This window comes from Sminthopsis crassicaudata, chromosome 2, assembly GCF_048593235.1.
Source record: "Sminthopsis crassicaudata isolate SCR6 chromosome 2, ASM4859323v1, whole genome shotgun sequence".
NCBI lineage: Eukaryota > Metazoa > Chordata > Mammalia > Dasyuromorphia > Dasyuridae > Sminthopsis > Sminthopsis crassicaudata.
The window spans coordinates 505,069,627-505,082,981 of record NC_133618.1 but is presented as its reverse complement, the minus strand read 5'-3'; the positions used below and the strand labels follow the sequence as shown (position 1 = coordinate 505,082,981).

The 13,355-nt window shown below is 39.2% G+C and overlaps 1 protein-coding gene across 1 annotated transcript in view; it reads left to right on the top strand.

Annotated features, from left to right (window-relative positions):
- Window positions 1–13,355, top strand: part of SARDH (sarcosine dehydrogenase) — a 133,926-nt gene that overhangs the window by 89,173 nt on the left and 31,398 nt on the right. The window lies entirely within an intron of this gene.

Here is a 13,355-nt window from a genome sequence, read left to right as displayed (position 1 = left end):
CGTCTGCTGTCCTGGGCACCAAGAAAATATTTAGCCATTTCAAAGTCCTTCAGCACTGAGCACATATCCCAAGAAGAGGCCCAGGGAGCTCGGCTCAGAACCAGGCCTGGCTGTTAAGGTAAGATGCTTAATCTTTAAGCATCTATTACTTATTTTTTAATTAGAATTTATTATTTTTAAATTTTTCTTTTTTTTTAATTAAAGCTTTTTATTTGCAAAACACATGTATAGATAATTTTCAACATTCACTCTTGCAAAATTTTGTGTTCCAAAATTTTTTCCCTCCCTTCTCCCCATCTCCTCCAGATGGCAAGTAATCAATGTTAAACATGTGCAATTCTTCTATATATATTTCCACAATTATTATGCTGCACAAGAAAAATCAGATCAAAAAGGAAAAAAATAAGAAAAAAACAAAGTACAAACATACAATAATTTAAAAAGTAAGAATACTATGTTGTGAGCCACACAGTGCCCACAAGTTCTCGCCATCACAAGACCATTGGAACTGGCCAAACATCTATTATTGCATCAGTATGGACTTTCTCCCACTGAGATAGACGGCAACCCTTCTCTCCCTCATCAGACGATCTTTGTGGATTGCGATGACTAAAAGTTTCATTACTTTTCTTTCTGTTATTCTTCTGATCATCAGCCTCTCCAAATTTAGCTGCCTGGCCCTTGGATAGCAGACCTACAATCTGCCCCTAGGTATTCATCCTTACAGACTTTCCAGCTTGGCTTGAACTTCCAGACCTATGGCCATGCTCGGCTGGCCAAGCCCTCGAGGACTAATTTTCTCCAGTTACATCACAATAAAGCACTATTAGATAATGTACATGTCAGAACAGTAACGAGGGCAGGACAACCAGAGTTATAACCCAGAGGGCCCAAACTGATAATGTATTGATAGTGTATTTAGAATTCTTCATCTGTGTAGGAATAACGTAGCACTTAGATAACAAGTATAATTAGTTCCAATATAAAATTACCAGTGGGTATACTTCCATCCACCTCCATCATTCACTCTCGCTCCCACTCTTGTACACACACACACACACAAACATACTTGGAAATACACCCCATGAGCTCCTCCCTTGTCCAGCTCCGGCAGGCTTTATCCTCACTCCTCCTCCCTGGGTCTCTTCCCCTTTCCCCCTAATTACAAATACAATCTGAAGGTATGTTTTCTGCCTCTTGCCCTGGAGGCAAAAACTATTAATTGTGTTTTCAATAAGCATTTATAGCTAAAAATAAGAGTTCTATATTTGGAGGTAGGGGGTGTGTAGGTATAAATGGCTAAGGGGATGAGCAGCAGAAGGCAAGGTGAAGCAGCCTGCTGATGCTCCCTGGTGTATTCCCAGGTGTGTTACAGACTGGGGAACATTGGTTTGGAGCCCAGAGCCCAGTGTGGGAAGACTTGGCCTAAAGTTTAGGCCCTGAGGTTTTTGGAGGAAGGGGACTGTATCAGTGTAACAAATAAACAGTGTCGAGAGAAGCAGAGAGAGAATAGCTGCTTTCTTTTCCTTGGAGTCCAAGAATTCCTTCAGAATTCCACTCTCCCCTTTGTTCCCTGGAGGCAGGGTTTGGGGGCTAGAGGGTGTTGTTGTCTGAGTCTTACTTATTTCCTGCCTCCTTGGTGCATTCGAGGGCACCTCCTAGAGCAGATAAACTCAGCATTTTCCTGGGGGTGATCACCCTAAAACCACAACCCCTTCCCTGGACCAAAGATACATTCCAGCCTTTTATTCAGGGGCAGGTCAACTTTCTGGCCCCCAGTTAAGGGGTAGACTCAGCTCTGTCTGGGATGGTGGATGTTCCTGTTTTCCTAAACCTTTTGGAAGGACTTCCATGACTCTGTTTGTGTGTGTTTTCCCTCTATCTCACTTGATTTTATTCCAAACACAAAGAAACACAAAAAGAGACATGTAGAGACAGATGTAGAAAGACACAGACAAGTACAGAGAGACAAAGTCCAAGACAGAGGGCTGGACAGATAGACACACAGGATCATTTGTGAAGGGAGTCAGGAGTGCTCCTTAACTACTCATCCTATTTCCCTCCCCAACAACAAAAAAATCCCATAAAGAGTAGTTTTGCTCTCATAGATGGCAGCTGCCTGTGTTGCTCCCAGACGCCCCTGATACAGCTGCCTCCCCACCCTCCTAAGAACTCTTTCTGCCCCCTCATTTCAGCCCACACCATCAACGCCTGCTGGCTGACTCCCTGGGCCTGGCAGACAGAACTGTGTGCGTGGCCTAGGTCTGTGGCCCAGCCCCTTCACCTGCAGTGAGGCCGCAGTGGGAGCTGGGGACCCCTGCCAGTTCTCAGAGCTGAGTGGGACCTTGGGAGTGGGACCAAGATGAATCTGTCTTGTTAGCAAACTGCCTGTCTGAAAGCGGCGGGCTCTGTGAGCACACGTGCATCTTGCTCTCATCACAAAAAGATTTCTCTTCAGTAGACAAGCTTTTGCTTTTAATTCAATAGCTTTTTTACAGTTACCTAATCAATTTGCATTAGGGGGTTTATAATTGAACATATGCAGTATGTGTAAAAGTGATCTTTTTTAAAGAAACCTGGTACCCTGAAACCAAGATTTCAAAATAAAAAAAAACAACAACAGAGATTCTTTATTTGGCAAAAAGAATTTTTACCAAAGACCTCTGGGACTGGCAATTAGGAGACTAGAGTTCTGATTCTGGCTCGAATTTTCTGTATGATCTAAGTGAATTATTTAGACACACTGGGCCTCAGTTTCCTTATCTTGAATCTTGAATTAAGGACATTAAGTAAGCACCTGCTGTGTGCGAGGCACTATGCTGAGCACTTTATTATCTCATTTACTCTTCACAACTCTGGGAGGCAGGTGCTACTATTCTCCCCATTTTACAGTTGACAAAGTTGAAGCAGACAGTCATCAAATGACTTGCCCCGGAGCTCACGGGTACTAAGTCTCTGAGGGTAGATTTGAACTCAGAGCTTCCTGGCTCTAAGCCCAGGACTCCATCCTCCGCATCACCTAGCTGCTTCTGTCTGGGTTTGATTTGATTTGAGTCTCTAAATCTGTGATCCTAAAATCTTAAGACTTCTCTGAGCCTCGGTTTCCTCAACTATCAAATTGAATTACCCTACTGTGCTCAAGCAAGCATGGCAAAAATAAAATAACGGAAAGATCTGCCTGTGGAAGGCAAAGAGAGAAAGGTTTTCTTCCCCTTGCCTCTAGAGCGGAACCAGGCAGATTAAAACCAGGCCACTGGCGATAACTCACCACCTTGACACCGGCAGCCTTTCTGGTCTGAGAGCGATTAAGTGTTAAATACAGACTGTCATGTTCTCTTGAAGATGGACTTGTTTGGGTTGGGAAAAAGCAGGTGGTGTTTTTGATCACCGAGTGAGCTTGACAATCACAGGCCCGTCTGTCTGGCAGCAGATTGTGGGGAAGCTGGTGAGGTCCAGGAGGGGAACATGCCGTGCTTTGAAGGCTCAATTTGTGGAGCTGACTGAGCCCGTGTGGAGCCACTGAGACACAGCCCACTCTGGCTTTAGGGGCTCCCAGCCAGTACCTATTTGCCTTTCTCATGAAGAATACCACAGAGAGAGCCCCAAATGTCAGTCATCGATTCTTACAAAGTTAAACCTGGAAAGAAAAGAATCCCATCCAATTCCCTCATTATAGATGAAGGTAGGGAGGGTAGGTGGGGAAATGACTTGAGCCAAGGATATTCAGGATTAGTAGCTAACATAAGTAAAGCATTTTGCAAACATTAAAATGCTATATGAATGCTAGCTCATTGTAGCAGGAAAATTGAACAAGATCCCACTTTCCTGAATTCTGGACCGATGATCTCACAATTATATGTTGACATCTAATATAATAAAGCATTCTACAATTCTTAGAGCATAATGTAAATTTAATAATATTATCATTATTAATATATTCTGAGAAGAGATGCCTAGAGCTATCCTCAAAGCCAGGAGTGCCTACATTCAAGTACTCCCTTTGACATATATTGATTGTAAAACTCTGGATAAGTCAGTTACTCTCCCTGAATCTCTTTCTCTTCTGTAAAATAAAGGGCAATGCTAGCTGGCATTTAGATGGTGCAGTAGATAGATTGTTAGCCTTGGACTTGGGTAGTCCTAAGTTTGAATTTTGCCTCAGACACTGGTTCTGTGAATCACTACATCTTTCAATACCTCCTCATCTGTAAAATGTGGACAATAATTCATAGGGTTGTCATAAAGATCAATTAAAATAATGTATGTAAGGTACTTTACGAATTACTATTATTATAGCGTAATTGGGGGAGCAGTTCAGGGTTGAAAACTGACTGGCATCCTAGCTTAGCCCCCAGAATCACAAAGTTCAAACCAGTCAATTCTCAAACCCCCTAATACTAATTACTTCATGAATGGTCGTGTGGTGTAACATAGAGAGAGCTAGCCTTGGAGTCAGAAAAACTTGGCTGTACAGGCTTTGGGACCTGGATAAGTCATTTAACATCTCAGTTTTCTAAAACTAGAAATGACAGAGAAGGTTCTGACCTATGTTAGTAGGGGGAGTTTTCTTGCCTGGAAATTCCCTATGCCGAATAATAATAATCACAGATTCTGCCTCTATTATTATCATCATTATCATCTTTTTTCCCCTACCCACTCTCCCTAAAGTCTGTGATCAATAAAGTCTTGCTCTTGCTGGAGTACAACAAATGGAAATCTACTGTCTTGGGAGAAGGGAAGCAGGAAGCTTACAGAGGGAATATGCCGAGTCATTCATGTATTTGACAGTAAAACCAGAGAAGGGACTAGCCAAAGCCTGCCATCCGATATTTGGAGTTAATGGACCAGATTCCACAAAGTGTGTCACGATGTGCAAGCTACTATGCTAAGCCCAATGGACAGAAGTATAAAAATGATTCAGTTCCTTCCTTCCAGAAGCTTATAATCCAAAAGGGTGACAGATAAATAAACAAAAGGATGAGGAGATGTTCCAAGTATAACTCCACTTCCAGTTCTGTCAGTCATGCAGGTAAAAGTAGCCTTCAAGTAGTTTCCTAGTGTGGAGTTCAGAAGCTCTCTATTCAATGCATGGGACAGTACTTATATACGCTTGATCAAAGGGCCAATAGTTGGGTTTCTGGTTGATCCATTTGGATACAAACTTAAACTGCTCCCATCTGTTCAACAGTGTCCCGGCTCACGATTGCCTATACCTGGTGGTATGGTATGGTGATGGGCCACCCCAAGTTCTCTAATGTGCAGGGCATCAAGTGGAAAGTACAAAGGGGAGATTGAGGTAAAGTGGTCTTTAAAAAATGGAGGAGGATGAGGTTGTTATTTTTTGACCAGGAAGAATAAAATTACCTAGAGAAGACAATACTCTTGGGCTACAATAAGAAGAAATGAAGAGGGATTGTATCAGGTACACTCAGACAGGAAAGGGCAGGGCAAAGCAGCGAGCAATCTAGTTTAAAAGTTTAGAAGTTTAAAATCATACCAAAGAGCTTTTATTTTATCGTATAAATAATAGAGAAGCACTGAAGTTTTTCATGTACCTTGACTTGGAAACTATCCTTTGATATTTTCATTAGAAATTAAAGATGACATTCAAAAATCGGCCATCTTTGGTAGTTTTCAATCCAATTTCAGGCCATTTGTTGATAATGCAATCTATGATGTTTGGGAGATTTAAGACTTGTCTTAAATCCTATTTCATAGATTACAGAATTTTTTATTTGGTGTTAAAAGGGAACTTAGAGTTCATTTAGTCTTACCCCTCCATTATTTATGACACCTGTCATGGTTGAATGACTTGCCCCATGTTGTATAGTAGGAGCTCTAAGAATTGGCCCCCCAAAATCTGGCATTTGTTCCTTAGAAGCATAGGTTTTTATGTATGAAGCATGGGTCTCTGTCTCTATTTGTCCCTCACTCTATCCTTTTTAACTTCTTTGTGTGTCATAGACCCCTTTGGCAGTCTGGTAAAGCCTATGGGTTCCTTCTCAGCATGATTTTTTAATAATAATAATGACAAGCATTTGTTATGCTTTAAATTTTGCAAAGTGCTCAATATGTTATTTCATTTTAAATGAATAAAATAAAATCCCTAAGGAAATCAATTATATTAAAACATATTTTTTAAAGTGAATTCACTGACAGAACCCTCGCTAGTCTAGACATTCTCTCAAGCCATTACTTGGAGAGTTGTGAGTTGCTGTTTTGCTTCTTTCATTCCCTGCATTTGCACATGTCTCTAGAATGGTGTTTTACCTAGGCAGAGAGAAGGGCATAATTTGATGAACCCGAGGCAGTGAGTATAAATACTGTAAAATTCATGATGAATGAGCAGTGATTTGGGAGACAGACATAAGAGAACATTTTCAAAGTGTACAACAGATGTGAGTGAATTTTCTCCTTGATCTAGAATTTTTCATTAGTGTGGTGATACTAAATGGCTAATGGGAGATCTTTTCCAGTGTAATTAGAAAAAGGTAGCAGGCAGCAGGTGCATGGGATTTGTTTGTTCTCTTGAAGGCAGATCTCTACTGGCACCATTGCTTTTCTCCATGCAGAGAAAACTCAGTGGTCTTCTAGCCTCTGGACAATGAGTGTGTAGGTCCTTGGTCATATAGTGCTTGGCAAATTATTGGGATTTCTGGCAGACTACAGGAAGGAGTTTATCACTTTGGACTATGTCATCCATCACTTTACCTCTATCCTATCTACAAAGAAGGAAGCCATGACAGGAGAGGTAGGATGAAGAAAGACAAGCATCTCTGTAGCTGGTAAGGAGGCCGATGGAAAATCTCCTCAAGAAGTTATTGAGAGAGAGCGAGAAAACAAAAAGCATGGTGGTATGGAATTTGGGAACTCAAGGACTCCCATTTGACTTCTGGCTCTTATACTTACTCACTGTGAGTTTTGATAAGTCAATTTCTTTATCTTTAAAATAGAAATAATAAAACTCTATTATATGAAAAAACTTTTAAAAACCTAAAAGTTTAGAGTAGAAGAATATATGGGCCATAATATAAGTACCATATATAATTACGTAACCACAAGTACTATAATAATATAATATGATAACATAGCCATAAGTACCATAATATAATATAATAATATGTAATAACTTAACCATAAGTACTATAACGGAGGTAGAATGGGTCTTCAAAAGAACTAATGATAATTCATATTTCTATTTCACTTTGATATTTATAAAGCACTTCACAAATGTTATCTCAGTTGCTAGAAATTCAACTCTAGGTGGTAGGTACTATTCTTAACCTCATTTTACAGATGAAGAAATTAAAGCAGACAACACTGAAGTGACTTGCTTGGGGATGAATGCTAGTAAGTGTCTGAATTCAGATTTGAACTTAGCTCTTTCTGACTCCAAGTGATATGTATTCTTTAACTCTGTTTTAAAGCTGTATTCTGTACTAGGTTCTGGATATACAAAGTTATACATACATACATACATACATATATATATATATATATATATATATATACTTGTATTTAAAAGTATCTATATCTATCTCTAGATCTAGATACTACTACTATGAAGTCTGAGATTTTTTGAATATATATGTGTGTGTGTGTGTGTGTGTCTGTAAGTCTGTGCATGTTCATGTATATATACATATAAAAATGCAGAGCCCCAGTTTTCAAGGAGAGAGACAGAAAGAGAAACAGTGTATGTGCATAGATAAATACTGTTCCCTTAAGCCTGACCCTTTATAATGTATTTCTACATTTTCTTTTCTCTTCCTTCCTTCCTGCTTTCCTTCCTTCTTCCTAGAAATTTTTACTGATATCTTTTGTTTGTATATCCCCCCAAAATTTCCCAACATCTTTTCCTCTTATCCTTCCTAAAGAATCATTTCAAATAACAAGAATATTTTTAAAGAAAAGAGAAAGAGGAGTTTAAAAATGAGTAAAGTTGATCAACTTATGAAAAAATTCTGGAAATAGCTGCAATGTTCCACACCTGTGGGCTTCCTGCTGCTTCTTCTCTTGTTTCTTTGGAACCATGCTGTTCCTTCAACATTTATTGGTAATTGTTCTGTAGCTATCTTTCATTTTACTTACATCATTATCATTGTGTGTACTTGTTCTTGGCCCTGTTCACTTCATGCTGCATCAGTTCATGTATATCTACTTTTCTAACTTTATTTCAGCTTATTCTTTTCTCTGCCTTTTATATTCAAACCAAACTAGACTATTAGCTATTCCCCAAACTGACTAGCCATTTCCCAACTCTGTACTGGCACAGTACATCCCTTTTTCCCCACACACACCTCCAGATCTGGAATGGACTCACTCATCATCTTTGCCTTTCAGATTGTTTGTCTTTGGGGATCACAGATTTTGTTGGAAACAACCTTCAAGGTCAATGTGTCCCTCATAAAGAATCCCTATTATACAATATCCCTGATAATCTAGCCCCTGACTGAAGATTTAGAGTTATTGGAAACCTAACACCTCCCTAAGCAGCCTTTCTCACTACTGAGCAGTGCTAGTTGTTGAAAAATGACTGTTCCCTTTCTGTGAATGACTTCCTTGATTCTCCTAAACTATTAATCCAATAGATTTAGAAGTAGGAGAAACGTCAGAAGCCTTTTAGTGCAGCTTCCTATTTTCAGATGAGGAAACTGAGATGACTTGCTTGAGGTCATAAAAGTAGTAAATGACATAATCAAAATTTAAACCCCAATCTTTGGATAATCAAATCCAACACTTTTTACGTTGTCCTGTGACAGCTCTGAGAGTAACTCCATACTTTGTATAAACTCTTCTCTAGGTTTGTTATATTCCACCCCATCCCAATACACACACTCCTAGAATGTAAACGGCTCCAGAGAAGGAACTGTTTCACTTTGGCCTCAGTGACTTAAACAGGCATGCAAGAAAAGGAATAGATCACTGAGTGAAACATTTGACCCCATTTTCTTATCTACCAAATAAAGAACAATAACCTCTGTTCTTCCTACATTACAAGAGAGAAATCACTTATAAGAAAGTGTTTTATATAGTAAAAATTATAGTTTAGTTTTTATATAGTAAAAAAGTTTTATATAATAAAAAAGGTTTTTATATGTAAAAAGTATATAGTAAAAAATAGATGATATCTTAATAAAACACCTGGATGTTTCTCTTGAGTCATATGAAGTCAGTCTGGGTTTTCACTTGGGTTGTAACATTTTATTCTAAGCTGGAAGTGTTTCTCCCAGACCTAAAAGTGCTTTTAAAAAAAATGTGCCTTGGGAGCAGAACTCTGAATGACGGGGTCAAAACAAAACAAAACAGAAAAACAATGAGGATTCCAGAACAGCATTACCTCTGCCTCATGACCAAAAGGTGGGAAACTATTATATGTCTGTCATCAAATGTATAATTGTTTTTTATTTGGTCCCAAAGGAGACAACTTTAAAAAGCTTGTGTCCCCAAGGGACAATTGATGAAATTCCCATAATGTGAAAATAAACGACTGATAATTTTTTTGGGGGGGCAAGGGAGAGAAAAGGGAAATAAACAGTGGCTCTGGAATATAATCATATAACATAAGATTATAATAATGGAGTATGGTGGAGAACAATACTGATCATTTATGTGAATATCCTAGGCATAAAGGATTCTCTTAGGAAAAACAAACACCAGAGACAGACAGATTAGGTTTACAAATAGCAAGTTGAATTCACTTTTCAGTTATCTAGATTATAAAATGGAAACAGTCCCAGTGTCAAAGACTCAGATTATATGCCTTAAAAATATGCTGGGTGTGTATGTTTAACATGCCGGGTTTCCCAGACAGGCTGGCATGGTCTCTGTCTCTCCTTTCTTCATCTCCTGCCTCCTCTTATTAAAATTTACCTAGCCCTCATTCTGTCATGGACACTCTCTGATAGAGCTGGCAAGGAGGAGAATGAGGGACCTCTCTCCAACTGCCAGCAAAAGTTGATAATTAAACCTGTCTGACGAGAAAGTTATAGTCTGAAAGCAGCCTGTGAGCAAGACAGATGCCTTTGCCATCTGATTAAAAAGCCAAAAAGCTTTCAGAAGACGTGTGTTTAATGTAATTAAGAGCTAAGTGGCCAATCCTCCAGCTGTCACTGACGCTTTCACATTCTTGGTGAGTACAGAGTCCTGGAGGGGAGCCCATTGGATGCGTATTCCTGTTCTATCTGCCCATCTTCTCCCCAGGCAGACCCTCCCTGTTATCTGGGCATTGCTCAACCACCTAAGCCCAGCTGGATGGCTACTGTCCAGGGAGAGCTGAAAAGCTGAGAGATGGACTATTTTCTTCTCTCCTCTTCCTCTCTGTTGCTTTAGCAAGCAACAGGATGAATAAAATGAAAAGTTAAGCCTATAAGTACTTTTTAAAAGTTTGTTTATTAAACATTCAGGGGTTGTCACAGATCAATTATTTTGTGAGAGGCCTCCTGACTTCCATGGAGCCTCAACAAACAAGGATAGGACATGGCCCGTTTCCTCAAAGAGCTTCCAATCTACTAGATTAGATTGAACAAATTCGTTAACTACAATTCATAATATCTTAGATCTAGAGCCCAAAGAGGTCTAGCTCTAACTTAGATTTAATCCAACCCCTTCAGTTTACAGATGAGGAAACAGAGGACCCCAAAAGTTAAGTAACAGGCAGGATCCAGATTTTCTGTCACCAAAGTTAACCTTCTTTTAAGGTAGCTGCTTTAAAATGAATAAATAAGACAGGATGGGACAAATGTCACAAAAGAAGTAAAAATGAAATTTTGTAAAGGTTTTAAAGATAAGGACTTTTGAGGATAGGGGGTACAGATGACAAACAGATGAAGTAGTTAGGACTAGAGGACCTCTAGTCGTCCTTTCAGTTTTAAAGCTATGATCCTAGAAAGAAGTGATAGTGGTAGTGGTATGTGGGGGGTTATGTGTGTGTGTTTCATTCAGCATAGAGTAGTAAGGAGATTCCTGAATTTGGAGTCAGAGGATATATAGTTTAATTTGATATTCATTATTTTTGTGACTTTTGGCAAGTCACTTTCCCTTTAAGAGTCTCAGTTTCCTCATCTATAGAGCAAGATAACCTTGGAAGGGGAGTCCCTTCCAGAAAGCAATCCTTTGATTTATCTGGAGTGTTTGGGTAAGAGATGGTTTTTGATTCACATCTTGATGAATGTGGGGTTTTGACCCAGAGAAAAGGTGATAATCCAAGCAAAAGGAAATTCATGAAAAAGGCACACTTCTCTAGTAGACTGTAAGGTTCTTGAAGGAAGGACCTTTTATCTTTGCATCCCTGAATCCTGGCAAAGTGCCTTACTTATCATTAGCACTTCATAAATGCTTGTTCTTTTGAATTGATGTGAGAAATCACAATCCATCTTCAGAAAACAGTGAGTAGTTTTAGCTTGTTTTGAAGCAGGATAGACTAGGAAACTGGGAGTGGAGAACTAGAACTGGAGTCGGGGAGACTCTTCCTAAATTCAAATCCAGCCGCAGACATTTACTAGCTGTGTGACTCTGGGAAAGCCACTTAATTCTGTTTGCCTTGGTTTCCTCATCTTTCCTCATGTAATTCCTTGATTACATGTTGGGGTTTTGGGCTAGAGTGGTAAACTACTCCAAGATCTTTACCAAGATATCCCTAGTGAAGTCATGAAGAGTTGCCCACAACTGAAAAATGATTCAACAATAACAAAAAGGCTAGGAGAAGTTTGGATTTTATTCACTGGAGAATGAGGAGCCACTGAAGAATTTTCAAGAAAGGAGAAACATGGTTAGAGATGAGCTTTAGGAAGCTTAATGTATGCTGCCAATTCTGTGGAATGCTTGAGGTTCAGCTTCCCCATCTGTTAAATATAGGATTGTACAAGATGCCTTTTGTTTCCTTCCAGCCCCAAATTCTGGGGTCTCTCTGTTCTAAGCCCCTTCTGGTTGTTCTTGTATACTCCAGTGGAAGCCTAGACTATTCTCTCCTTAGACAGAAACATGTGAGGTAGGTGCAATCATGATTCTGAGTTCTAGGTGATGCTATTCTAGTGACAAATGCTTAGTTGATTCCCTGTTTCTCTAAACAGAGCACCCTATAGTGCTTTGTATGCTAAGCATAGCCCATAATAGGTGGTCAATAAATATTTGTTGAATTAATGGAAAAAGAAAAATGGTATAACTACATTCAGTCCAGAAATCTTCTCTTTCCATGCTCTGCTTAGAATAGAATTCTGAGGATTACTCATTGTCAAAATAAGATACCATCTCCTTCCTTTATTATTATAAAGGCAGAGGAATGGGCCAGATGGTTTCCAGAGGAACCTTCTAACTTTGGCAGTTGGCTTCCTATTTCCATGTTCACTGCTTCTGGGGAAGAGTTGGCACCTCTCTTTTGAGCCTTCTGAGGAGGCGATGGAGTATAGTGGAAGATGTCAGAAGATGAGAGATTGGGTTTTTGTTTTGTTGGGGTTTTTTCAGGGGCAGAGATCTATGTTTTCTTTCACAACATGACTTATATGGAAATGTTTTGCTTAACTTCAAGTACTTTCTTAATCAAGTCTGGGAATGGGGATAAAGAAGAGAATTTAGAACTCAAAGTTTTAAAAACAAGTGTAAAAATTTTGTTCTAAATGTAACTAGAGAAAAATAAAAATAGTGAATTTAAAAAATCAATCAATTAATTAAAAAAAGATCAGGGTATCCCCATGGCTATGCAATTGCATTGCTATGCTAGCTGGCAGGGAGACAGACAGCTAGACAGATAGATAACCCTAGGCTTACAAAATGTTTTATATGTATCACTAGTTAGGTGATTCTGGATGAGTTACCCAATTTCTCTGTGTATTGTACAACAAGAGAGTCAAAATGGATGATTTCTAAAATCCTGTTTAACTTCAAAATATTATAATTCTTTGTTGACCTTCTCCAACCCAGACACCCCGAATCCCAGGATACTTAACTAGACCAGTGGCTCACAGATAAAATTCTGTGCTGTCTAAAAAATGTGTTGACAGTACATCCCTCAACACAAGAAACTCAGTGCAGAAGTGGGAGCATTGTGCCAAGAATTTGTAGGAGATCAATTGGATTTTTACCAACCAGATGTGCAAGATAGATAGATATGTGTGTGTTTTGTATATTGACTTCATGTCAAGCATTTGCAATTCGGTCAATATGAATCTCCTCTCCACCTATGCAGATCATGACCCTACCTTGAGTTGGTAGACAATTCTGGACAGTTGTTATAGTTAAAAATTCACCACTCAACATGGTGATGAACTTTTCTGAACTGAGCTGGGCTGTTGTTCAGATAAGAGCTGTGCAGTTCATTTCCAAACTCATACCCCAAAAATCTTTGCAGCTTTTAGACC